At 43.7% G+C, this 25,044-nt stretch overlaps 1 long non-coding RNA gene across 10 annotated transcripts in view; it reads right to left on the minus strand.

Annotated features, from left to right (window-relative positions):
• The window catches only part of LOC147343869 (uncharacterized), a 152,119-nt gene that overhangs the window by 97,686 nt on the left and 29,389 nt on the right, over nucleotides 1-25,044 (minus strand). Inside the window, exon 3 of one of the 10 annotated variants that reach the window (XR_015156359.1) lies at nucleotides 19,343-19,377. The exons of 8 other annotated variants lie outside the window; for them this stretch is intronic. This is a non-coding gene — a long non-coding RNA (uncharacterized LOC147343869). Of the gene's footprint in view, nucleotides 1-9,486; nucleotides 11,194-19,342; nucleotides 19,378-25,044 lie in introns of those variants that run through there. One more of the 10 variants, XR_015156358.1, reaches the window with a different exon arrangement.

A 25,044-nucleotide genomic window follows, 5' to 3' on the forward strand; every position in this document is an offset into this window, starting at 1 on the left:
GAGTGCGTCACCAGTGCTACTGCCAATCCGCTCCTTTCCTGTCACTTGGATCCTTGGTTCTTACAGCCTCAATGGATAAAAAACTGACGTCTGCTACCATCTGGTGGACTGCATCTCAAATTCTCTAAAAGAACCAGTGAAGCAAAGCAAAACAAGAGGCCTCATGTTCAGAATGGGAGAAAATAGTAGCAAATGAAGCAACTGACAAACAACTAATCTCAAAAATATACAAGCAACTCCTACAGCTCAATTCCAGAAAAATAAATGACCCAATCAAAAAATGGGCCAAAGAACTAAATAGACATTTCTCCAAAGAAGACATACAGATGGCTAACAAACACATGAAAAGATGCTCAACATCACTCATTATCAGAGAAATGCAAATCAAAACCACAATGAGGTACCATTTCACGCCAGTCAAAATGGCTATGATCCAAAAGTCTACAAATAATAAATGCTGGAGAGGGTGTGGAGAAAAGGGAACCCTCTTACGCTGTTGGTGGCAATGCAAACTAGTACAGCCACTATGGAGAACAGTGTGGAGATTCCTTAAAAAACTGGAAATAGAACTGCCTTATGATCCAGCAATCCCACTGCTGGGCATACACACTGAGGGAACCAGAATTGAAAGAGACACGTGTACCCCAATTTTCATCGCAGCACTGTTTATAATAGCCACGACATGGAAGCAACCTAGATGCCCATCAGCAGATGAATGGAGAAGAAAGCTGTGGTACATATACACAATGGAGTATTACTCAGCCATTAAAAAGAATACATTTGAATCAGTTCTAATGAGGTGGATGAAACTGGAGCCTATTATACAGAGTGAAGTAAGCCAGAAGGAAAAACACCAATACAGTATACTAACGCATATGTATGGAATTTAGAAAGATGGTAACAATAACCCTGTATACGAGACAGCAAAAGAGACACTGATGTATAGAACAGTCTTATGGACTCTGTTGGAGAGGGTAGGAAGATTTGGAAGAACGGCATTGAAACATGTATAATATCATGTATGAAACGAGTTGCCAGTCCAGGTTCAATGCACAATACTGGATGCTTGGAGCTGGTGCACTGGGATGACCCAGAGGGATGGTATGGGGAGGGAGGAGGGAGGAGGGTTCAGGATGGGGAACACAGGTATACCTGTGGCGGATTCATTTTGATATTTGGCAAGACTAATACAATTTTGTAAAGTTTAAAAATAAAAAAAATTTTTTTAATAAAATTAATTAATTAATTAATTTTATTAAAAAAAAAAAAACAAGAGGCCTCATGACCTGGAATTCTCTGACAATGTTTTCTCCTTGTTCTCAAAACTGCGAGTCTACAGGCCAGTGTATCCTGTGTTATATTTGGAAAACATGGCACCCTCTGTACAGAGAGGAAAAGTAGCCCCAGAATAGCAGTGCTAACTATTCCGGGTCGGGGGCAGGGGTGGCCTTTTGCCAACAAGCCTTTAATGTGGATCCGTAGCTTCCTGCCAATTTTGCTTCCGTTTTTTTTTACATGCAACACAGGATGGAAATATAAATGGTCTGTGATGCAACTTGCAACTGCTACCCATTAAAAAACTGTGGTGGTGACTTTTCCACTAACTAAGGGACCTTAACTCTAGGCCAGTGGTTCTAATTCTCTCTCAGTAATGTGCTTTTTCCCTGGTTCCAAACTGACAGCTGGAATTAAGCAAAGACTTGAGTTTCATTCTGCAGAATGACAATCTTATGGGAATGCTAAGAGGTAAGTAAAAAATGAGTCTACAATGTCTCATAGACTAAAATCATAAAAGCATCTGCAGGCATCATGAAGATGCAACAACAGAATGCAGAGGGTTGTAAATCAGACTGAACGCAGACTAGGCTGAAGAGTAAGTAATGATAGAGCACAGATTAGCTTCAGCAGTAATCCTGCAGGAACACATCTTACTGGGGCAACATCGGTCTTAGCATAAGCAGGCAGGAAGGAAAGAAGCAAACGGAAGGATTCAGAGTCCCGAACAAACAGGCATAATCTCTAAAATAAGGTAAAGTAACACAACATTAGATCTAACTTTTTTCAGTCTAAATGAAAGTGGGAAGAAATTAAAATTGTCTGTCACTAATCAGCCAGAATTGTTTATCAACCCAGCTGCTGCTGCTACTGCGGCTGCTAAGTCGCTCCAGTCATGTCCGACTCTGTGCGACCCCATAGATGGCAGCCCACCAGAGACAAGTTAAAAAAAAAAAAGCGAAGACAGCACATTATTTGATACTGATAATCAAATAAATATGAAAGAAAAGGTAAGATGTTTGAAAAATTGAGAAAAGCCATTTAAAACATAAGACCCCCCCACTGAAGTAAACTTACCAGGGATGTCTTGCTAACTGGTTGATTGACATGAACCACTTTCCCATTACAGGCTGAAACTGAGCAGGACCCTGTGAGGCCTGCCCCAGCACAAAAGCCTTTCCACGTCCCCCATTTCCTGCTGGTAAGAAAAAGGTTTCGGCCTCCTAGACCTTACCTGCATTCCAAAGAGCAGATTCAAACAGTTGCTAATTAAAGGAGCGAGGGCATGCAGAAAGAGAGGGAAAGCAGACAGGCAGAAACAGCGCAGTGATAAGGCAGCGTCCTAGCTCCTCCTCCAGGGACACACACACACAGTCTGACACAGATCTCTGAGTCCTTCTGCTGGAGCGAAGGCCCCCATCCAGGTGGAGGAGGGTGACTTCAGGCTGAGCACAAGCACGTGACCCCCGAAGCCTGGAACCAGAAGGCTAACAACTGAGATTCCCAGATCACCCTGTTACCTCCTCACCAACCCATCAGAGGAACAGGGCTTCACAGACCCTGAAGCCCTCCCCTCACGTTTTCCTTTAAAAACTGTTCCAAAAAACCACTGGGGAACTTGGGGGTTTTAAACTGTAGTCACCCGGACTCTTTGTCCGGTGCCCTGCGGTAAGTGTTGCACTTTCCTTCACTTCGACCCAGCATCAGTAGATTAGCTTTTCTGCTCAAGTGTGCATACCCACATTTGGTTTGGAAACAAAACTGTAAAAGCTCAAGACATGGGTGAGAAATAGCTCAACCAGACACTCCAGCAGCCCAGAGTCGTATTGAAACAAGAGAGAAGAGGGCTGGGCACAACCTTGAAAAGAATGACATCAGGGTGAGGAAAAAGAGCAAAAACCACTGAGAACCAACTAGGTCCAAGATGGCGGAAGACGTGACTTCCCATGGACTGTGAGCCTCATACATGTTCAATGTAGCACGGTGGCTAAATGGTACACCCGCAGGCGCCATGGCAGTCCTGAGGCTGACCATAAAAGGACACAGAGTGGGCAGTGGCCCCGTTCCTGGAAATCTCTGCCCTTCCTCCAAAACAATTGGCATACTCCTCCCACACTTTAGCCTATGAAATTACCCAGTCCACGAAAACTAACCACGCCATATGTGGGGGTCTCTTGCCTCTGAGATGGCCCACACACCATTTGTGGAGAGTGTTTCTCCCAAAGCTACTCTCATCTTTTGAGAAACACCACATTCTGTCTGTGGAATGCGTGTCTCTCTAAATAAATCCACTTCTTACCTATCGCTTCGTCTCTCACTAAATTCTGTCTGTGGTGAGATATAAAGAACCTGAGCTTCACTAAGTCCTGAGACCAGGTGTATGATCTCAAAGGACAATGGGTCTCAGTCTCAATCTGATCTGTGCAGCTTCAGTGTTGGACCCAAATATAAGCTCTAGGAGATTTTACTGGCCTGAATGGAGCTCAGGAGGGGAAGACTGATGCTAGAAATGGTATGTGTCCAGGGAACTCCCTGGCAGTCCAATGGTTAGGACTTGACACTTGTACGCGTTCACTGCTCTGGCCTGGATTCTATCCCTGGCTGGGAAACTAAGATCCAGAAAGCCACAAAGTGTGGCCGAAATAAACTAAAAAAGTAAAAAAGAAGTAGGGTGCATCCAGGAACCCAGAAACCAGGAATGCAGTCCACAAAATAGAAACTAGCGGGATTCTGTGCCCAGAGAAGGCAAAGCGTCGAGGAAACTTGCCTTCTGGATGGGAAAAAAAAAGAAAGATTCCTGGGGGAAAAAAAAAGTGAAAACCCAGGCTTGCTCCAGTCATATGTGAAAGATAATAATAATAAATTGTTGTCTTTGTTATAGTTCTGGGGATAGCTCATTATACAGTGAAAGGTAATCAGTACCCAGAATTAGAAGAATGATTTTATACTTCTTTCGCTGGGCTGGAATTTCAGGCAAAGAAATTAACACTGGTCTGAAACTGACGAAACCCCTGAAGTAAACAAACCCACAAACAGAAGCAACAAAACCATTTTGAAGAGATGTGTCCAACTCACTGCAGCTCACACACTTGTAGCTCAAAATAAAGATAAGCTCGCAGTGAGAAGCGAAACGACAGTGGTGGGGGTGACATAGTGATGGGGATTGAGGTGTCAGTCCCCAGTTACGTAATAAGAGTAAATATACGTAATAAGTAAATAATGTACAATATACAGCCAAGGAATATGGTCAATAGTACTGTAATATCTCATACAGGGACAGACGGTCACCAGACTCCTCATGGCGATCATTTCATAGTGTGTGTAAATGTCAGCTCATTGTGCAGATTGCCTAAAACTAACATGAGAGTCTACATCACCTATAGTTCAATTTTGAAAATTGCAAATCACTTAAGGAAATAGACAACCATAAGAGACAGCAAACAAGAAAGAAATACAGAAAACTTTACACACGGGGAACTCTACTCAGTACTCTGTAATGACCTATATGGGAAAAGAATCTTAAAAAGAATGGACACATGTATATGCATAACTGATTCACTTTGCTGTACAGCGGAAACGAATACAACATTGTAAATCAACTCTACTCCAATAAGATTTTTTTTTAAAGAGAAAGAAACCTTTACAACCTAAAGACAGGAGTTTATAAATTGTGTATTTCAAATTATTAAACTTTTAAATAATGCACACCTTAGCTACTTCTTAATTTCTGAACCGTATCTTTATTCCTTTCGCAACACTGGTAGTAACCTCTGTTTCCTTTATCTGAAAATGGGGGTGGGAAGAGGGAATTAACTAAAAAGGGCTCAAGGGAACATTGGGGTGATGAAAATATTCTATGACTTGACTGCTGTGGGATTACAAAACTGTGTTTTTATCAAAATTTGTTAAAGTGTGCATTTTACTGTAAAAGGGTGAATCTTACTCCACGTAAATTAAACCTCAGCTCATGACACTTGAAAAATCACTCAGTCTGCTGCCTTTCAGGGGAGCCAGACAGAAGACAGAATGAAACAGACACTCACTCAGTGAAAAAGAATTTTTGCAAAGATTCCCCATGAAATAATCTCACCCAAACAAGCAAAGTCATGGGGAAAGGTTGGATTCAAGTCCTATGGAGGGCTTACGTATTTAAGTCAGTGAAGACTGACCTGAACACCAGGCCCCAAAAGCTGGTGAGGGTCAGATAGTGTCACAGGGAACCTGCTTCCCTGGGGAGATTCAGGATCAACTTCCGGCCACATCCATTTTTTAAAAATGTGTAATGGAAACATTTACATTCCTTTACAGCCCTGAAAAAATAATAATTAAGTCTTTAGGAAACAGGTTTTTCACTGAAAAGTGACTCAGAACACATGAAATCATTCAAACCCAGACTTTGCCAGTAATAAATAATATAACCTTGCACCAAATACCTCATTTCTCCTTATGTTTGTGGTCATAAAAGGAATGAACCAGCAGCTCGCTCTGGTCCTGTCCTGCCTTTATAACCCAAAGTTTTATAACACGGTGGACTTAGGCAAGGAGCCACCAAAACTTCAAAGTCACAGTACTCAGTTGGAGAAAAATTAGAGACCTGTAAATTCTAACTGCCATGGCAGATTAAAGCTGTACCATTTCAGAGAGTACTAAAATCAGGCTTTCCTCAAAATCTCCATTGGGGTGGAGGGGTTTGCTGTGGAAACTAATTTCTCACAGATGCAAACAGAAGGAAAATGTTAATATTTATATGAAGTTTAAGAAGAATTAGAAAGTGAGTCTCATACATCATGTTCCGTTCCTTCTAAGTTCTATTTTAACTTTTTGTAAGAGATTATTTATGTAGCACTTCAGCCAGTATAAACAAAACATGGATTCTATTAAAAAATTACCAGCCTTTTTGCATGATTTATTTGGACTTCCCTTGTTCAGCTGGCAAAGAATCTGCCTGCAATGCGGGAGACTTGGATTCAATCTCCTGGAGAAGGGAACAGCTACCCACTTCAGTATTCTGGCCTGAAGACTTCCATGGACTGTATAGTCCCTGGGGTCGCAAGAGTCAGACACGACTGAGCAACTTTCACTTTCATGCTAATTTCTGGGGTAAGCTTTCTTTCATCCCCTCAAATCTACATTATTCCACAGTCAGACTGTGATTTCAAAGAATCATCTATTTGGTCAGATCTAACCATTCAGATCGGAGAAGGCAATGGCACCCCACTCCAGTACTCTTGCCTGGAAAATCCCATGGATGGAGGAGCCTGGTGGGCTGCAGTCCATGGGGTCGCTGAGTCGGACACGACTGAGCAACTTCACTTTCACTTTTCACTTTCATGCATTGGAGAAGGAAATGGCAACCCACTCCAGTGTTCTTGCCTGGAGAATCCCAGGGACGGGGGAGCCTGGTGGGCTGCCGTCTATGGCGTCGGACAGAGTCGGACATGACTGAAGTGACTTAGCAGCAGCAAGAGCAGCAACCGTTCAGATCAGTGATGCTTGTTGTGTCTTCAGCTCGATGAGCATATATTTACTGCCTGGGAAAACAAACCCGCCTTCTCAATGTCCTAAGTGCTCTGAGCTTCTCTGTAGCACTGGATTCCATTTCTGCGTTAGAAACTCCGCTGTCAGGATTGTGACCGTTGTATAGCACAGTCTGTGCTAAGCTGGTGGAAAAGCTTCATTTCTCCCTTCACTCTATGAACCAATTTCTGGTAGTTTCATCTTTTTTCTACATGTCAACAAATAAACATTTTTCAAGACTGAAAAAGAAAGAAAGAAAGAAAAGTACCAACCAATCGCATGGAAACCCAGGGCAGGAAAACTAGCCAACCTTCAGAAGGTGCTGAAAGAGGGAACATCCTAGCTGAGGTTCCTCTTGATTACTCTGGAGCTTATTCAGGCACCAACTGGTAAACCGCAATTAAAGCCTGGCACCCAAGGAACCAAGCAGGACCCTGTGGGGCTCCTGGGCACAGAAGCCTTGTTGTGTCTTCCATCTCTTGTCTGTCAGGAATAGGCTTCAGCCTCCACCACCTTACCTGAGTTCCAAAGGGCAGGTTCAGACACTTGCTGATCGGAGAAGGGAGGGGGATTCGGAGACAAGGGAGGAGCAACCGAGAAACAACAGGGACCCTGGGGCAGGTCCCGGTTCCCCCTCCAGGGACATACAGTTTTGAGGACGTTATCCCACTGTCTGGCATTATCCCCTTTGTCTGGCAAAGCGATAAAGCTATTCTTGCTACTTTACCCAAAACTCTGTCGTTAAGATTCAATTTGGCACCAGTAAACAGAGAATGTTTTCCGCATCACTAATTTTCTGGAATTAGTACAGACCTCAAAGGTAAAGAGAAGGAAATGGCAAACCACTCCAGTGTTCTTGCCTGGAGAATCCCAGGGACAGGGGAGCCTGGTGGGCTGCCGTCTATGGGGTCCCACAGAGTCGGACACGACTGAAGCAACTTAGCAGCAGCAGCAGCCAAAGGAAAAGCCTCAGGCCTCCACAAGACTACCCTCATGTCGATCCCCACGGAACATCTGGGCCCCACCGTTACCTGCACGTCTGAATGGCTGGCTATCAATTCAGTGCTGTGCTGCTCAGTCATGTCCAGTTCTTTGCGACCCTATGAAATATAGCCCACCAGGCTCCTCTGTCCATGGATTCTCCAGGCAGGAATACTGGAGTGGGTTGCCATGCCCTCCTCCAGGGGATCTTCCCAACCCAGGGGTTTAACCCAGTTCTCTCTCCCACATTGCAGGCAGATTCTTTACTGTATGAACCCCCAGGGGGGCCCAGGGCCTCCCACAAACCGCTCAGCCTTGATAATTTGCTAGGCTGACTCACAGAATTAAGGAAGCACTATACTTGTGATCACAGTCTTATTGTGAAGGATACAGATCAGGACAAGTCAAAGGAAGAGACATAAAAGCCAAGGTTTGGGAGAGCTCTGAACACATAGTTTCCACGCCCTCTTCCCATGGAGTCAGGACATGCCACTCCTCTGGCATATAAATGTGTTCACCTACCCGGATGCTCCACTGAGCGCCCGAGTCCAAGTGCTGGCTGGGTTTCACTATGGAGCAGTATCGATTAGATGATCAGTCCTGTGACTGAGCTCCATCTCCAGCCCTTCTGCTCTTCCTACAGGTCGGACTGGCCCACAGTCTCAACCCTCCAATCATGCTCCTGTCGTTCAGTCGCTAAGCCGTGTCTGACTCTTTGCGACCCCATGGACTGCAGCACGCCGGGCTTCCCTGTCCTTCACTATCTCCCAGAGCTTGCTCAAACTCATGTCCTTTGAGTTGATGATACCATCCAACCACCTTATCCTCTGTCACCCTCTTCTCCTGCCTTCAATCTTTCCCAGAATCAAGGTCTTTTCTAAGGAGTCAGCTTTTCACATCAGGTGGGCAAAGTATTGGAGCTTCAGCTTCAGCATCAGTCTTTCCAGTGAGTATTTAGGGTTGACTTCCCTGGTGGCTCAGACAGTAAAGCATCTGTATATGATGTGGGAGATCTGGGTTTGATCCCTGGGTCAGGAAGATCCTCTGGAGAAGGAAATGGCAACCCACTCCAGTATTCTTGCCTGGAAAATCCCATGGATGGAGGAGCCGAGTAGGCTACAGTCCATGGGGTCACAAAGAGTCGGATATGACTGAGCGACTAAACTTTCAAAAACTTTCTAATCACGTAGGTGGTCTTTCTGCTGGCCAGCCCCCACCCTGAAGCTATATTTAAAGACTGACTTTGAAGCATTTCATTAGTATAAATTCAAGTGCGATCCAAGGGGCTTATGAATAACAAAGAGATTTCCACCACTTAGGAAATCTCAGGAGTTTTAGAAGCTCGTAAGGAACCTAGAATAAAGATCAGATGAATTCTTTATTACACAGCACAGCTCATCTCCAATTCTCTCTGTGCAATCTTTTTTAATAGTCTTTCTCTGCACAAAGGTATTCCTGGCTTCCAGATGCTGGTGGATCATGACCATCCCAGTAGCAGAGCTCCAACTACCTAACATCCCTAGGATACCATGTTAAATCTCTGGAGGAGAAAATCCAAGTGCCTCAGCTTGAGTTAAGAGTCCATTGGTCTAACAAGCTGTGAACAGAGGGCTAAGTCATAGGATGCTTCAAGTTGGGCTGACAATTCTCAGAGACTGATGCCAAAAACTCGGCCTCTGTACACCAGTGCTGAATTGACTCTCAGAGACAGAGTTTGGGATGAAGCAAAAAGAATAGCTTTATTGCTTTGCCAGGCAAAAGGGGACACAGCAGGCTCATGCCCTCAAAACTGTATCCCAACCCAGGGGAATTTGGTAAAAAATTTTTTTCAAACACCTGACTACCTTTGATGCAACACTTGCACTTCTAGGAATGCATTCTAAGACATCTCAAAGATTAAACAGCAATGTGTTCATACAAAAGTATTTATAAAAACTAAGAACAACCAAATGTACAATGATAGCAACTGCTTAAACAAAGTTTATCCATCCACAGGTTAACATTCTCTGCAACCACAGGAAAGTATGCTAGAACAGAATAGTAGTGTTCTGAATAATCAAGTGAAAAGAGCAAATAATGAGATTGTCTATGCTTATCTATACAATTTTAGATAGAGAACATTATAATACATATTATCTATAATAATTACATCTATAGCACATATTATTATCTATAAATTATAGATACATATTTAGATAATTTTAAAATACTCATCAGATATACACCAAAATATCAACAGTGGCTCTTTCTAGGTAGTAGGGGTATAGGAGATTTTTACTTTGTATAATACATTGTTCTCTGTTTTTCACAGTTTCCATAATAAATTAAGCTGCATTATTTTTATAGTCAGAAAACAATCATTTTTCAAAGTGCAGATTCTTCAAAGAGGGAGGCACCAGTTCTGCCCATCTTGTTTGCATGAGAGATGAATTCAAACAGTTTTCAATCCTCTCTGAGGCGGTCACAAAGGTGGAAGGGTGCCTTGGGTGGCTGCAAGTAAACTGTCTTCTCCACAAACTTGTGGAAAGTTTAAATATTCCTTCTCAAAGCAAAACACAAACATACATTTCTAAGAAGGGTAAGCTGCTTTTGATGATGATTTCCTACCAGAATAATCAAGCCATTATTCAGAATCTTCCAAAGCAATAATACAAACAATAACAACATCATAAAACATACAATAAAAAGCCTAAAACACAAAACCAAAACAAGATCATCTCATTAAATAATCCAAGAGATTCCTGTTTAAAATGTCTAGGCTCTTGCGACTTCCCCGGCGGTCCAGCGGTTAGGACTCTGGGCTTCTACTGCAGGAAGCAAGGGTTCAATCCCTGGTCAGGGAACTAAGATCCCTGCAAGCCATGTGGCACGACCAAGGCGGGAAATGCTCCTAGACTCTCACTAGAAGGAAATTTTTCAATAACAGTTTTGATTTAGGAATGACAACCCCAAAATGACTTGGTTTTCCTCTCTTCGTGGTGCTTTCATGGACATGTTTGGGTGCCTCTGAGGGCACTCAAGTGCTGTCTGCTAAGAGAAGTGTGATTGGTGGGAGAGGAAATGTATTTGCACTGTTCAAAAGCAAAACAGACCATGCGCTTATGATTTTTCGTGTATTTTTATCTCCTATAAGTATAGCATAACTGAGTTTAAGTAAGTCCACCTCTCTCTCTCTCCTCTCTTTCCCAAATATTTCTCCCACTTCATGCCAAGGTGGCCAGAACACACCACTATTAAATTACTCCCTGGATCCTGAAAGCATTTACTTTATGAGGAATCTCTCATTTACAAACAAATACTTCTCAAGACAAATTCAGCTCATCCTTGATTAGATGCAGTCATCTGAGAGTAAGACAGTGACCAGAAAGGTTGCACCAGGTGAGGGGACTGTATGCCAAGGACGCTCACGCGGGAAGGCACCTGGAAGCAAAAGGCAAAGGGAAAGGATCCTAAATGCAAGCACTGCAGATTATCCACACGAAGACGACGGATACAAGACTTAAATTCCAGGGGAAAAAAAGGATGTGCTTTTAAAATCTGATAGCTCATTGGTAAAGAATCTGCCTGCAATGCAGGAGACCCCAGTTCGATTCCTGGGTCAGAAGATCCACTGGAGAAGGGATAGGCTACCCACTCCAGTATTCTTGGGCTTCCCTGGTGGCTCAGCTGGTAAAGAATCTGCCTGCAATCAGGAGCCCTGGGTTTGATCCCCGGGTAGGGAAGATGCCCTGAAGATGGAAAAGGCTACCCACTCCAGTATTCTGGCCTAGAGAATTCCATGGACTAAGAGTCGGACTGAGCAACATTCACTTTCACTTTTAAAACCCAGGCAGCATCCACTTTCTCTTGTACTCACTCAGTTGTGTCCGACTCCTTGTGACCCTACCGACTATAGCCCACCAGGCTCCTCTGTCCATGGGATTTTTCAGCAAGAATACTGGAGTGGGTTGTCATTTCCTTCTCCAATGCATGAAAGTGAAAAGTGAAAGTGAAGTCGTTCAGTTGTGTCTGACTCTTCTCGACCCCATGGACTGCAGCCTACCAGGCTCCTCCGTCCATGGGATTTTCCAGGCAAGAGTACCAGAGTCGGGTGCCATTGCCTTCTCTGTTCACAGGTACTAATTCCTGACAGTATCTTGCACCATAAACTGCATCTCTATGTCTCCTTCCAGAGAACACAACCAGCAACAATGCAAAGATAAATAGCTCGGATCATCTGACAATGGCTGGCCATTAAATCATTTGGAATACTTAGCTTTTGCTTTTGCACACATCTCTACTTCAGATGTCTCCACTGAATTACCATGTATTCATTTACTCAGTAAATGAATGCCTTGCGTGAGCTGGGCATTGTGCTTAGTGGAGGATGCATGAAAAATGTCTGTAAAGCAGACCCAGTTTGGGAAGTGAAGCAGCCCTCTTGCAATTGTGAAACTGAAAGTGATGGTCAAGGGGATGGGAAGCAGAAGAGAGACCCAGAAATAGCCTCCATGGAGCAGTAATGACTGCTGTGCTGCTGCTGCTGCTAAGTCGCTTCAGTCGTGTCCGACTCTGTGTGACCCCAGAGACAGCAGCCCACCAGGCTCCCCCGTCCCTGGGATTCTCCAGGCAAGAACACTGGAGTGGGTTGCCATTTCCTTCTCCAGTGCATGAAAGTGAAAAGTCAAAGTGAAGTCACTCAGTCGTGTGCAAATCTTAGCAACCCCATGGACTGCAGCCCACCAGGCTCCTCGTCCATGGGATTTTCCAGGCAAGAGCACTGGAGTGGGCGCCGTTGCCTTCTCCAGTGACTGCTCGGGATTGCCTATCACTGCCCCTCCATTCTTTCTTCTTGGGGTTTCTACCACCTGTAGTGGGACACAAGTGCTAACCGAAGGAAACCCCCCACTAGTTCGCACTTACTAGTGCCTGAGCAATATCACGTCTCAGCCACTGTTTGTTAGTTTATTAATTGACTAAGTGAACAGATGCATGGTGCACATTCAGTCGTGTCCGACTCTTTGTGACCCCATAGCCCGTAGCCCACCAGGCGCCTCTGCCCAGGGGATTTCCCAGGCAAGAATGCTGGAGTGGGTTGCCATTTCCTTCTCCAGGGGATCTCCCCAACTCAGGGATCAAACCCAGGTCTCCTGCATTGCAGGCAGTTTCTTTACCACTGAGCCACCAGGGAAGCCCAAATGCATGGTAGTCCTCTTACTATTATCCTACCCCATGTCCCCTGGTCAAACCCAGACAGACAGCCGGCAGTAGGGAGTAAAGAAGAGCCTAGTCCCTGCTTGCCCACCCCCTGGCTCAAATCTGTTCACCTCTTCTTTCCCTTTTCATTTCAAAAACATACTGGTTTATTCCTGTTTTGGTATTACCACATGAAAATGAGCTTCCCTGGTGGCTTAGAGGGTAAAGAGTGCACAATGAACAACAAGCAAAGCATTTCTCCAGTTATGAGATCAATTTGATGTGTTTTCATTCTATATCTCACATTGGAAGGAGAGGAAAATTTGATACCTGGGACATGGGGTTGCATAAACATTTAGCATATTTAACTGCTTCAGTTTCAGAGGATCTCAGAGATAAATGGCATGTCTATAATTATCCCTCTACCATCAGTAAGCTTCAAATTACTAGGTGCTCTCAAAGGCAGAGAAAAATTTTAAGTGTTTTTAATGAAATTTTAGAAGTTGCATATTCAGTAATTTGGTATCTCATGGAGTTATAGACAAGGAGATGTCTTAGAGATTCTACTTACCTGAAGGGAGATTTTTCAATCAACCTATCTGACTGGGATATGAGAAGACCACCAAGAAAAGCCTGACCACCAAGTAAATGCAAAGTCTTTGAGGTCCACAAAAGTATTCCACCAAACGTGTTTAGTTGAACTGTCTGGGTTTTGTAGGCATTTAAGTTCTGATTCTTGGCCTTAAAACTGATGGGCTACTTTCCCCAAAGTCAGGAGGATCATAAAAGGAGGAGACACATTCATAAAGCCATGAAGAACCACCAACTTTTAAAAAACGAGGCATCACTGAGGAAATATAGACCTGGAAGGGGCCTCAGAAATCATGCAACTGGCTTCATTATTGCAGGTGAGGGGCAGAGGCCCAGCTGGTCACACTTCAAACAGATCAGAGTTGCATCTCCCAGTGCCCAATACGGGTCTTATGCCATCCACAGAGTGGTGCAAGAACATGTGTTTTCAACAAACATTGCCACTGGTCAGTGTCATGGCCATTCAATGGCTCTCCCATCCCTAATGTTTTGAAAACCTTTTTTTTATCTAAATATTAAGAAAATCCAGACTTTCTGGGCTTCCCTGGTGGCTCAGACAATAAAGTATGTGCCTACAATGTAGGAGACCTGAGTTTGATCCCTGGATCGGGAATATCCCCTGGAGAAGGGAATGGTTACACACTCTAGTATTATTGCCTGGAGAATTCCATGGATAGAGCAGCCCATTGGGCTACATTCCTTGGGGTCACAAAGAGTCGGACACGACTGAGTGACTAACACTTACTTATGTGCTTTATAGCCTTTCTAACCATTTAAAAGCAATTGAAAAAATTAATAAAACTCTCATGAGGCCAGGACAAGATTTGGAGAACTGAGCTGGTCTAAATCAATGATGAGGAGAAGACCAGATAGTAAGTATTTTAAGCTTCATGAGCCACAGGTTCTTTACAGCAGCAGCTCCCCACTGCTATTGTATCAGGATCGCAGATCAGAGGGGATATGTAAATAAATGGGCATTACTGTGTTTCCAATAATACAGGCATTACTATGGACATTGTAAGTCGAATTTCATATAATTTTCATGTGTCATGAAATAATATCTTTCTTTAATTTTGTTTTGGGAACCACTTAAAATTGCAAAAAGCTTTCTTAGCTCAAAGGCCATACAAAATGACAGTCAAGATTTGGCTCAGGGGCCAGCATTTGCAGATCTCTGGTCCTGATGGTGAAAAGAGATGCAAAGAGTAACTAAACTTCCTTGTCCCGGAATCCCAGCGTGGTTTTCAGAATGAATACAAGAGCTCTGCTCCTAACTAGGCCGGCCTGACTTTTTAATATGAGTATTCCAATTGTCATTTGTTTTTCTTTCAGACATTCGTTTTCCCTAGTTTGTTTTTATATATTTTATCTGTCTATGTATGTATTTTTGGTTGTGCTGGGTTTTCACTGCTGCGTAGGCTTTTCTCTGGTTACAGCGAGTGGGGGCTATTCTCTAGCTGGGATCTGCGGGCTTCTCTCTGCGGTGGCGGCTCTCGTTGCAGAGCACAGGCTCTAGTTCACAGCAGCTTTCAGTGGTTGTGGCGCCTGGGCTCGTAGTTGCCATTCCCGGGCTCTGGAGCACAGGCTCGATAATTGTCACTCGTGGGCTTAGCTGCTCCGAGGCCTGTGGGATCTCCCTGGATGAGGGCTCGAATGTGAGTCTCTTGTATTGGCAGGCAAATTCGTCACCACTGAGCCACCAGAGAAGCCTTGAATTGTCTTAACAGTTTATCCAGTTTATTCATATTGTCTTGTTTGATCTTTGCCACGTTCAATGAGTTACACAGAGCAGGTATGTGTATGTGTGTGTGTGTGTTTATGTATTACATTTCAAATTTGTTCATTTTTCATACAAGTTATGATCACCCTGGTGGCTCAGATGGTAAAGAATCCATCCTCAATGTGGGAGACATGTGTTTGATCCCTGGGTTGAGAAGATCCCCTGGAGAAGGGCATGGCAACCCACTCCAGTATTCTTGTTCGGAGAATCCCCATTGACAGAGGAGCCTGGCAGGCTACAGTCCATGAGGTCGCAAAGAGTTGGACATGACTGAGTGACTAAGCACAGCACACACACACACACACACACAATCACCATAACTGAAGAAAATTCACCCAAGAAATCTCGAACCCAGGAAAAAATATTTGGTGTTTTTCTTTATATTGCTCTACTCTTTTTTCATATGCAAAATTTTACTGAATTGGCATCATAATGTTAATAACATAGTAAATTCCAGTTTTTCACATAATGAATCCAAGCATTACGCCGAATCACTAAATAGGCTTCATGGTGACTAGTTAAGATTCTTTTGTACTCTGTCATCATTTACTTAATCTTTTCTCACTTGTTGGATTTTGGGGATTTTCCAGTGATTTACCATGATAAATAATGCTGCAATGAATGTCATTCTCCTCTTTACTTTTATAGGAGTATTTTCTTATGATATCCCCAGAAGGAGGATTACCAGATAAAAGGATACGAACACTCTTTAATTATTAATATGCTTTGGAAATTTCCTTCAAAAAAGTTATACTGAAGCAGAATTTTTATTAGCATAGGATTAAAACACTGGGCCATGCAGCAGCCTGGTGCCGTCATTGACTCCTGTGTGACCTTGGGAAAACCCCTTCTACTTTAAGCTTCAGTTTCCCCATCTGTCAAAAGAGTAAAATAATCTATGCTTTCAGTGAGGATTAAAACAGATAACGTATGTAAGAGTGACCCATAATAAGCAACTTCCTAATAGTAGTGAAGATGCTGTGATGATGATGAAGGCGACGATGAGATGGTGATAATGATGATGGAATGAAGGTGATGATGAAGGTGATGGTGGTGATGATGAGCTTCAGTTTATTTATAAAGAACTAAGTTCAGACTTCAGACTCAAATCATGGCATCTGGTCCCATCACTTCATGGCAAGCAGATGGGGAAACAGTGTCAGACTTTATCTTTTTGGGCTCCAAAATCACTGCAGATGGTGACTGCAGCCAGGAAATTAAAAGACGCTTACTCCTTGGAAGGAAAGTTATGACCAACCTAGATAACATATTCAAAAGCAGAGACATTACTTTGCCAACAAAGGTCCATCTCGTCAAGGCTATGGTTTTTCCAGTGGTCGTGTATGGATGTGAGAGTTGGACTGTGAAGAAGGCTGAGCACTGAAGAATTGATGCTTTTGAACTGTGGTGTTGGAGAAGACTCTTGAGAGTCCCTTGGACTGCAAGGAGATCCAACCAGTCCATTCTGAAGGAGATCAGCCCTGGGATTTCTTTGGAAGGACTGATGCTAAAGCTGAAACTCCAGTACTTTGGCCCCCTCGTGAGAAGAGTTGACTCATTGGAAAAGACTCTGATGCTGGGAGGGATTGGGGGCAGGAGGAGAAGGGGACGACAGAGGATGAGATGGCTGGATGGCATCACTGACTCGATGGACGTGAGTCTGAGTGAACTCCTGGAGTTGGTGATGGACAGGGAGGCCTAGGGTGCTGTGATTCATGGGGTTGCAAAGAGTCAGGGGAGACTGAACTGAACTGAAAGTTCAGACTTAAGTGTCTCACTGAATGTCACAAAATTAGGGAATAACACCTCAAACTCTAACTCATGCCTTTGGCTGTTTCTTTTTGATGACACCCAAGAATCTTCTGTGATTTTGAATATATAAATGGTTTTGATTTCTTGTTTGTTCTTTTCTTTTGCAGACTGACTTCTAAGTACCAGGCATCAGCTAATCTCTTCCTTCTGCATCTGAGGACCCTGTTGGTCCATCTCTAACCTATTACACAAATCCAGAAATGAGGCTCTTTTCCTTTTTATTTTTTAAGTTAAACAAGTAACAAATGAGCATTATGTGACATAACATTTGTGCCTTCAAGGCCCCACGTCAGCCTACTCACCAAACTTGCTGCACAGCCCTCCCCTCCTGACAGCACTTAGATGCCTATTTAAAGCAGATGTCAACAAGTCCTAACTCGGAGTTCATTTATATTCATAACCCTTTATCTACATGCTGATATTTCAAGGTTAATGACATCAGTATTTATGAAACTGATAATATCCAGGAAGAGTTCATATATGAAAAATTTATTACTTCATCCTCTTTTCTTCTCCTTTTACATAAATAATATGCTTAAGAAAGGACAAAATTGTAGAGTCAATAAAAACATGAGAATTGTGACAAAACCTATAATCTTTGTCTATATAATATTCTGAATAGGACACAAAAATGGAGTCTAGAAGCTTTCTTGACAGTGTTTGCCGTGCTTAATCAACCCCTGTGAGATGTTTTCTGTACGTTTACTCATTGACGCAGTTTTGTTTCTCAATATTGCTTGCACTTGGTAGCAACTTTGATTTAAAATATTTGACACAGATCTGGTTCTAGGAATTAATGACACTTTTGGTTACAGATTGGGGAAAATTAGGAATTCAGTGAATAAGTGGCCCCTTCTTGGGTCTCCAGGGTGTGCTAAAAATCCTATTATCATATTAAGTGAATAAGTCAGAGAAAGACTGATATCACTTACATCTTTAAAAAATTCTTTTAGAATGATAAAAATGAACTTATTTACCAAACAGAATAGATTCACAGACGTAGAAGACAAATTTATGGTTACCAAAGGAGAATGGGAAGAGTTTGGGGTTAACATAAACACACTACTATATATAAACTAGATAAACAACAAGGACGTACAGAATAGCAGGGAACTCTACTCAATATTCTGTAACAACCTATATGAGAAAAGAATCTGGAAAAGAGCAGATATACATATGTGTATACCTGAATCACTTTGCCGAACCACCTGACACTAACACAACATTGTAAATCAAATATACTCTAATTAAAGTTAAATTTAAAAAATAATAAAAAATTTTTAAATAATCATTACAGCAAATAAAATCAAAATTATATCTCTGATATTTACAAATTTCTACACTCCATGCTTTTTATTCAATCAAAACTGGCTATTTAACTTGTGAAAAGTGAAGACTTTGGCCAACAGTTGGTTCCAACTATCGTTAATTCTTATTTGCAATCATTGTGACAGCAAATATTAATTTAGTATCTGCTGTGTATAGGGTGGGCTTCCTTGGTGGCTCAGCAGTAAAGAATCCACTTATAATGCAGTAGACGTGGGTATGACCCCTGGTGTGGGAAGATCTCCTAGAGAAGTGAATGGCAACCCACTCCAGTATTCTTGCCTGGGAAATCCTATGGACAGAAGAGCCTGGCAGGCCGCAGTCCTTGGAGTCGCAAGAGTCGGACATGATTGAGGAACAAGACCACGGCCACCACCATGGATAGGGTGCAGAACTTCCTCTAAATAATCATCTCAAAAGTTGCGTTGAAGTATCTGGATTCAGCCTTATAAACATCTTCCAGTCCCATGGAGAAATTTTTGCATTCTCTAAGAAATGGGAATGTTTTTATATACAGATTCTACTGGTCTCATTCTTAAATTTAAAAAATATAGAATTGTATCCCTCTTTTGCACAACTCAGACAATGTGGCTTAGAAAACTCCAATTTTACCAGTATAAAATCACAAGAACTAAGTCGGGTCTACCTGTTGACTTAAGAAACTGACTAGAATATAACACATTACTTTGAAAATACAAAAAGAATTACTTATGCTTCATAAATTTGTTTTTCAAAGTAAAATAACAAAGTCATGGTGGCAACATTTCTATAGGAGAAGGAATTTGGAAGCTGGTCTGAAAAGCCGCACGAACTACCAAGGTTTTGGCTCCATCATGTGGCCGTATAGATTTATCCACTAAAAGCTAAAGTAAGTACTGCCCTTACCTGCATGGCAACTCCACGCACATCATAACTGATATCTGGAAATAGAGAGGAGACTCTTTAAAACAATGTTTCAGTCCACCCTGTTCTCTGACTGACAGGGGACAAAAGATTATCATATGAATGTAGCTTGCCGATTTCGAATCCAGTTACTGTCGAGTCCTGCGGACTTTACTGACCGGATGTCACCTGCCTCTTCTCTCTTCCGTCCCCGCTGCCACCCCTCCGAGGGCAGACCCTTCAGTGGGTCTCTCTCTGGATCTGTCTCCTGGGCTCCTAAAGCATCACCCCTCTCGAGTCCCTCCCACCCTTCTCCAGTCTGCTGCCACAGGGACGTGTGTTAAAACAAAACCGATCCTGCCACTCCTAAGGCCCACCTAAAACCCTCCGATAATGCCCCACTTCTCCCAGGAAACACGTCCAGTTCTAACTCAGCCTGCAGGCCACCGGCGCTGCCCAACACAGGAGCCTCCAGACACATGGGGTCCCTGAGTCCTTGAAAGGAGGCTGGTGCGAATGAACTGCGCTGTGACTGCAAAAAGCACCCCAGACTTTGAAGATTTTAAACAGAAAAAAAGAATGGCAGCTACCTTATTAATAACTTTAGGGTACAATGAATATTTTGGACATCATGGGTTAAATACAGTATTTAAAAATTTTTTTATTTTATGTAATTTTTAAAGGTTACTTTCCATGTACATTTACCACAAAATATTGGCAAAATTCCCCATTGTACAATATATCCTCGAACCTGTCTTAAACCAACTAGTCTGTAGCTCCCGTTCCCTCACCCTTTTATGGCCCCTGCTGCCCCCCTGTAACCATTAGCTTGTTCTCTATGTCTGTGAGTCTGCTTCTTTTATATTTTACTTATTTTAATTTTTAATAATATTTTACTTATTTCCACCTGTCTCTTTTTACTCTTACAATTTGGACACACAACCTGGGGATACAGGGAAGCAAGGAAGCAAAGTGTCTTTCCCTGTGGAGTCTCCCAGTCTCCTGGGACGAATGGAAGACAGACGACGGCACAGGACAGGAGACAGCACAAGCAAGGTAATGATCCTGCTGAGGAGAAGGGGCTTCCCAGGTGGCTCAGACAGTAAAGAATCCGCCTGCCGATGCAGGAGACTCAGGTTCAATCCCTGGGTCGGGAAGATCCTCCGGAGAAGGGAATGGATACCCACCCCAGTATTCTTGCCTGGAGAATCCCACAGACAGAGGAGCCTGGTGGGCTAAAATGTAGTCCTTGGGGTCATAAAGAGTCACTCAGGACTGAGCACAGAGCACAGGAAGGGAGTAGGAGCTAGGACGGGTGGGTGACTTGCAGGTAAGCGACCTGAGGCAAGGCACCATCAAACAGGTGATTTCTGAGTCTTAATGAAAGTGAGGGAAGCCATGCAGAAAAACTGCTAGAAGCCAAGGAGACAGAAAGGGAGAAGGTTGTAAGGCAGGAGCAGCCTTGGCTTACTTAAGACGCAGTCACAGGTCAGGGAGGCCGAAGCGTCCCTGAGCAAGAGGAGAAAGAAGTGGGGGTCGGGGAAGTGACAGGACACCTCCCTGAGGGGGATGGGACACCTCCCTGAGGGGACAGGACAGGGGCCGGGAAGTGACGGGACACCTCCCTGAGGGGGACAGGACAGGGGCCGGGAAGTGATGGGACACCTCCTTGAGGAGGCAGGAGGGGCCGGGAAGAGACAGGACACCTCCCTGAGGGGGATGGGACACCTCCCTGACGGGGACGGGACACCTCCCTGAGGAGGACAGGACAGGGGCCGGGACGTGATGGGACACCTCCTTGAGGAGGCAGGAGGGGCCAGGAAGAGACGGGACACCTCCCTGAGGCTCCTGGAGGAGGGAAGAAGGACTTTAGCTGAGGAGGACAGGAAGCTCCCAGAGACCTCACACACAACACACAGGCTCTCTGAAAAAGCTGTGTTTCCAGCTCCAACTCTTTCCCTGACTCCAACCCGTGCACCAAAGCACTCCACTCCACTTTTCGTCTAAAAGCTCTTTCTGACATGACCGATTCCTGATGTGCCACCCCAAGGACGGCTCCTCACCCAGGAATCCTTGTCCTAACCATATCTACATGCTCCTATATAGCACTTAAATAAAAGGCATTTGCAGTGAAAAGTCTCCTGTCGTCAGCTCCAACATCTAAAAAGATTAGAAGGCATCACTCTTTTCTTACAAAGAGAAAAAGGTGAACAAACTGAAAAATCAACAACTTCTCTTAGACCTGTCAGAGAACTGAGGGGGCAAAGAGCACCCTGAGGTCTGGAGAGACAGGTGAACCCAGAGGGTCACAGTCAAGGCCAGAGGAAGCCACTGGAGGCAGAATCGGCAGCCGCAGTCGCCACGTGGCGGCTGCAATCAGATTGAGAATTTGACTCCCAGGTGCCTGGCAGGTGTCGACGGCTCTTCTGAGTAAGAAATGAAAACCAAAACTGAAACAGCTACAAGAAACTTAAAAATAGGTTTTGATTATGTAAGTAAAAATGAAGAACCTCTGTACAACAAAAAGGAAGACAAGTTTAAAAATGACTAGGACACTGGACGGTTTATTGGCAGTGTGGGTAACAAAAGATCAATGCCCATAATACATAAACAGCACCTAAGTATGAACACGTTCTTGAAGTTTCCCAGGTGGCTCACTGGGAAAGAATCCACCTGCCAATGCAGGAGTTGCAGGAGATGCAGGAGGCACGGGTTCAATCCCTGGGCTGGGAAGATCCCCTGGAGGAGGAAATGGCAACTCACGCCAATATTCCTGCCTGGAAGATCCCATGGACAGAGGAGCCGGGAGGGCTAGTCCATGGGGTGGCAAGGAGTCAGACACGACTGAGCGACTGAGTACGCATGCACGCACACACACACACACACAAATTCTTGAAACATTGTTTCCAATACAGAAAACCTGGACTATATTTACCCTGCTGCTGCTGCGTCACTTCAGTCGTGTCCGACTCTGTGTGACCCCATAGACGGCAGCCCACCAGGCTCCCCCGTCCCTGGGATTCTCCAGGCAAGAGTACTGGAGTGGGTTGCCATTGCCTTCTCTAATATTTACCCTAGGCAGGGTATAGACATTCAATAAGGTTCTATGTAACTGATAAAAAATAGACTGTTGTTACCTTCTGTCTTAGCAAAATTTCCATGATTTGTATTCAGTGCTGCAATTCATGGGGTCGCAAAGAGTCGGACACGACTGAGCAACTGAACGGAACGGAACTGAACTGAACATAAGCATGATAAATATTGAAAGTCTTATCTGAAAACAAAGTATGTAATTTATTCAAGACTTTCTTTTATGGTTCCACAATGGAGTTTTCTTCCAAAAGGTCTTTTGCACTTTTCATTAGGTTTATTTTCTGGATATTTTCTGTTTCATGATGCCAAAATGAATGGAATATATTCTCCCGTAAGATTTCCTATACACATTTCTATACAGCTCGTATAAAATTGCTCGTTTTTATATGAGAAATCTGCTAAATTTCAGATATTAATTTATAATTGGACTCCTTAATGAATTTTCTTATTGTTCCTAGTAGTTTAAGAACTGTGCCTACCCATTCTGCTCCTTACATTTCCTCCTCTATACCCCAACCGTGTGTGTGTGTTAGTCACTCAGTTCTGTCCAACTCTTTGCGACCCCATGGACTGGAACCCACCAGGCTCCTTTGTCCATGGGATTCTCCAGGCAAGAATACTGGAGTGGGTTGCCATTTCTTTCTCCAAAAAGGCTGCTGAAAGTGTGTAAAATCAAGAATGGTAACCGTACTTAGCAGCATAGTCGCAATAAAGCATCACTGAGATCTGAGGAAGTGTTATCTTCTTAGGAGTTCCTACTTTGGACTGAGTTAGCTTGAGACACTGAATCACCCCAGTGTCCTAAGAGAAACTGTTAAATATGACTGCACTTCAAGGGAATTTTACTGCTGAACACCTGGGAACCATAAAGTTGCTCATATTTGAAAACAAAACAGTTCTGCAAAATCGAGTAAGTATGTGGCCCCTAAACTAAGGTTTCTAAAGTCTTTCTCAGTTTGGGCAGTGGTGATCACAGTCTTTAGGCAAGCAGCTCAGTCTCCAAGTGAAACCTCAAGCAGGAAGGAGCCCCAAACCTAAAACTGAACTTGTGTGATTGACATTGGGCTGCAGCATCCTAGGTGAAAGAGGAAGCTCGTCTGAACCCTTGAGAGACTTCCCAGAATAATGCCCCGAGCCCTGAAACCCCTACGCTCTCACTTCCCCTTCATCCCTGAGGACTGCGCTCCACATTATTTTCTTCCCTAGTCCCCTTCTCTCGAATTTATATTCCTCTTCTGGGACCTTCCCTGGTGGCTCAGAGGTTAAAGTGTCTGCCTGCAATGCAGGAGACCTGGATTCGATCCCTGGGTTGGGAGGATCCCCCTGGAGAGCAACCCACTCCAGTATTCTTGCCTGAAGAATCCCATGGACGGAGGAGCCTGGTGGGCTACAGTCCACGGGGTCGCAAAGAGTCGGACACGACTGAGCGACTTCACTTACTTACATACTTACTCTGCCATAAAACTTACTCTTTTTCAATGTGTGGGGGCCCCAAGATAATTTCTGGACACAAATATAGGGCATTTTCTTACAGAGCCATTAAAATGTTCCACGATCGCCCAGAACATTCTGGAATTTGACTTGACTTCAAGGAACCAGAAGACAAAATACTGTGCATGATGACTCTTTGCTTTGAAACGCATGCAACTGTTTCTTGAGAATTCCTGTCTGTTGACCTTAAAAACATGCCAAGTGAGTGATTAAAATTCCATTGTTTAAAAAAAAAACTCCATTGTTTCTGCTGATTTTATGTTTTTATGATGGTTATTAATTTAACAAAGGTCTGCATGCCCACAGCTGCTTTAAGAGAGAAAACTTCTCCACAAACCAAGAGAATCAAACAAATCAAAACAAAACTGAAAAGGAAGCCAAAAAAAAAACCTTTAAAAATATTCTAGACCCCAGATAGGCTTTGAACAGCCGGGCTTTCACCCAAAACTGTGCCTGGTACAAATCGTTCTTCACGTTCCATTTACCTGACTGGCAGACTGAGAGTTCTGCAGTCCAGCAAGCTCTCATGAGCACCCACTGGGGAGTCTGGTTCCTCCAGCCCCGGCTCCACAGCACTGACTGCTGTGCTTGGAAGCTCCTTGCCCCATCCTGGCATGCATCTGTGTGCAATGGCATAAAATCCATCTGTGCTGCAGGGTGATTTTAATTACAAGACTGGATCGGCAAGTAGATGAGAGAATGCAATGAAAGTTCTCCGCATGATGAAACTGCATCTTCTGGCAGTTTACTTTTTGATTAGCTGATGAGATCAAACTACATTGTTTTTGAGCAAAAGCCTTTCTGCTGAAATCATGTCTTATGGGAGAAGGAGCTGTCAAGAGCTGAGCCATGGCACTGACCAGAAGGCTCTCCCTGAAGTAAACTGCTACAGGCTCTATAGGAAGGAATTAAATGAAGAGCTCTGATATCTACTCGGCCACATGTGATACAAAGAGAACAAATACGCAGCTGAGAGAAATCACAGGTAGCCAGACTCAGAGTATTTAATTAGCTCGGCCACAACTGAACCACTTATTTCCACTCCTCTGTCTTACAAGTTTACTGTGTTCATCTCCAGGCTTAGGCTGAATGCTTAGTTTTCCGTCTCAGTTAAAGTCTGG

Source organism: Bos grunniens, chromosome 27 (genome assembly GCF_055505025.1).
Source record: "Bos grunniens cultivar Pamir isolate PY7600 chromosome 27, Bosgru_T2T1.0, whole genome shotgun sequence".
Taxonomy (NCBI): domain Eukaryota; kingdom Metazoa; phylum Chordata; class Mammalia; order Artiodactyla; family Bovidae; genus Bos; species Bos grunniens.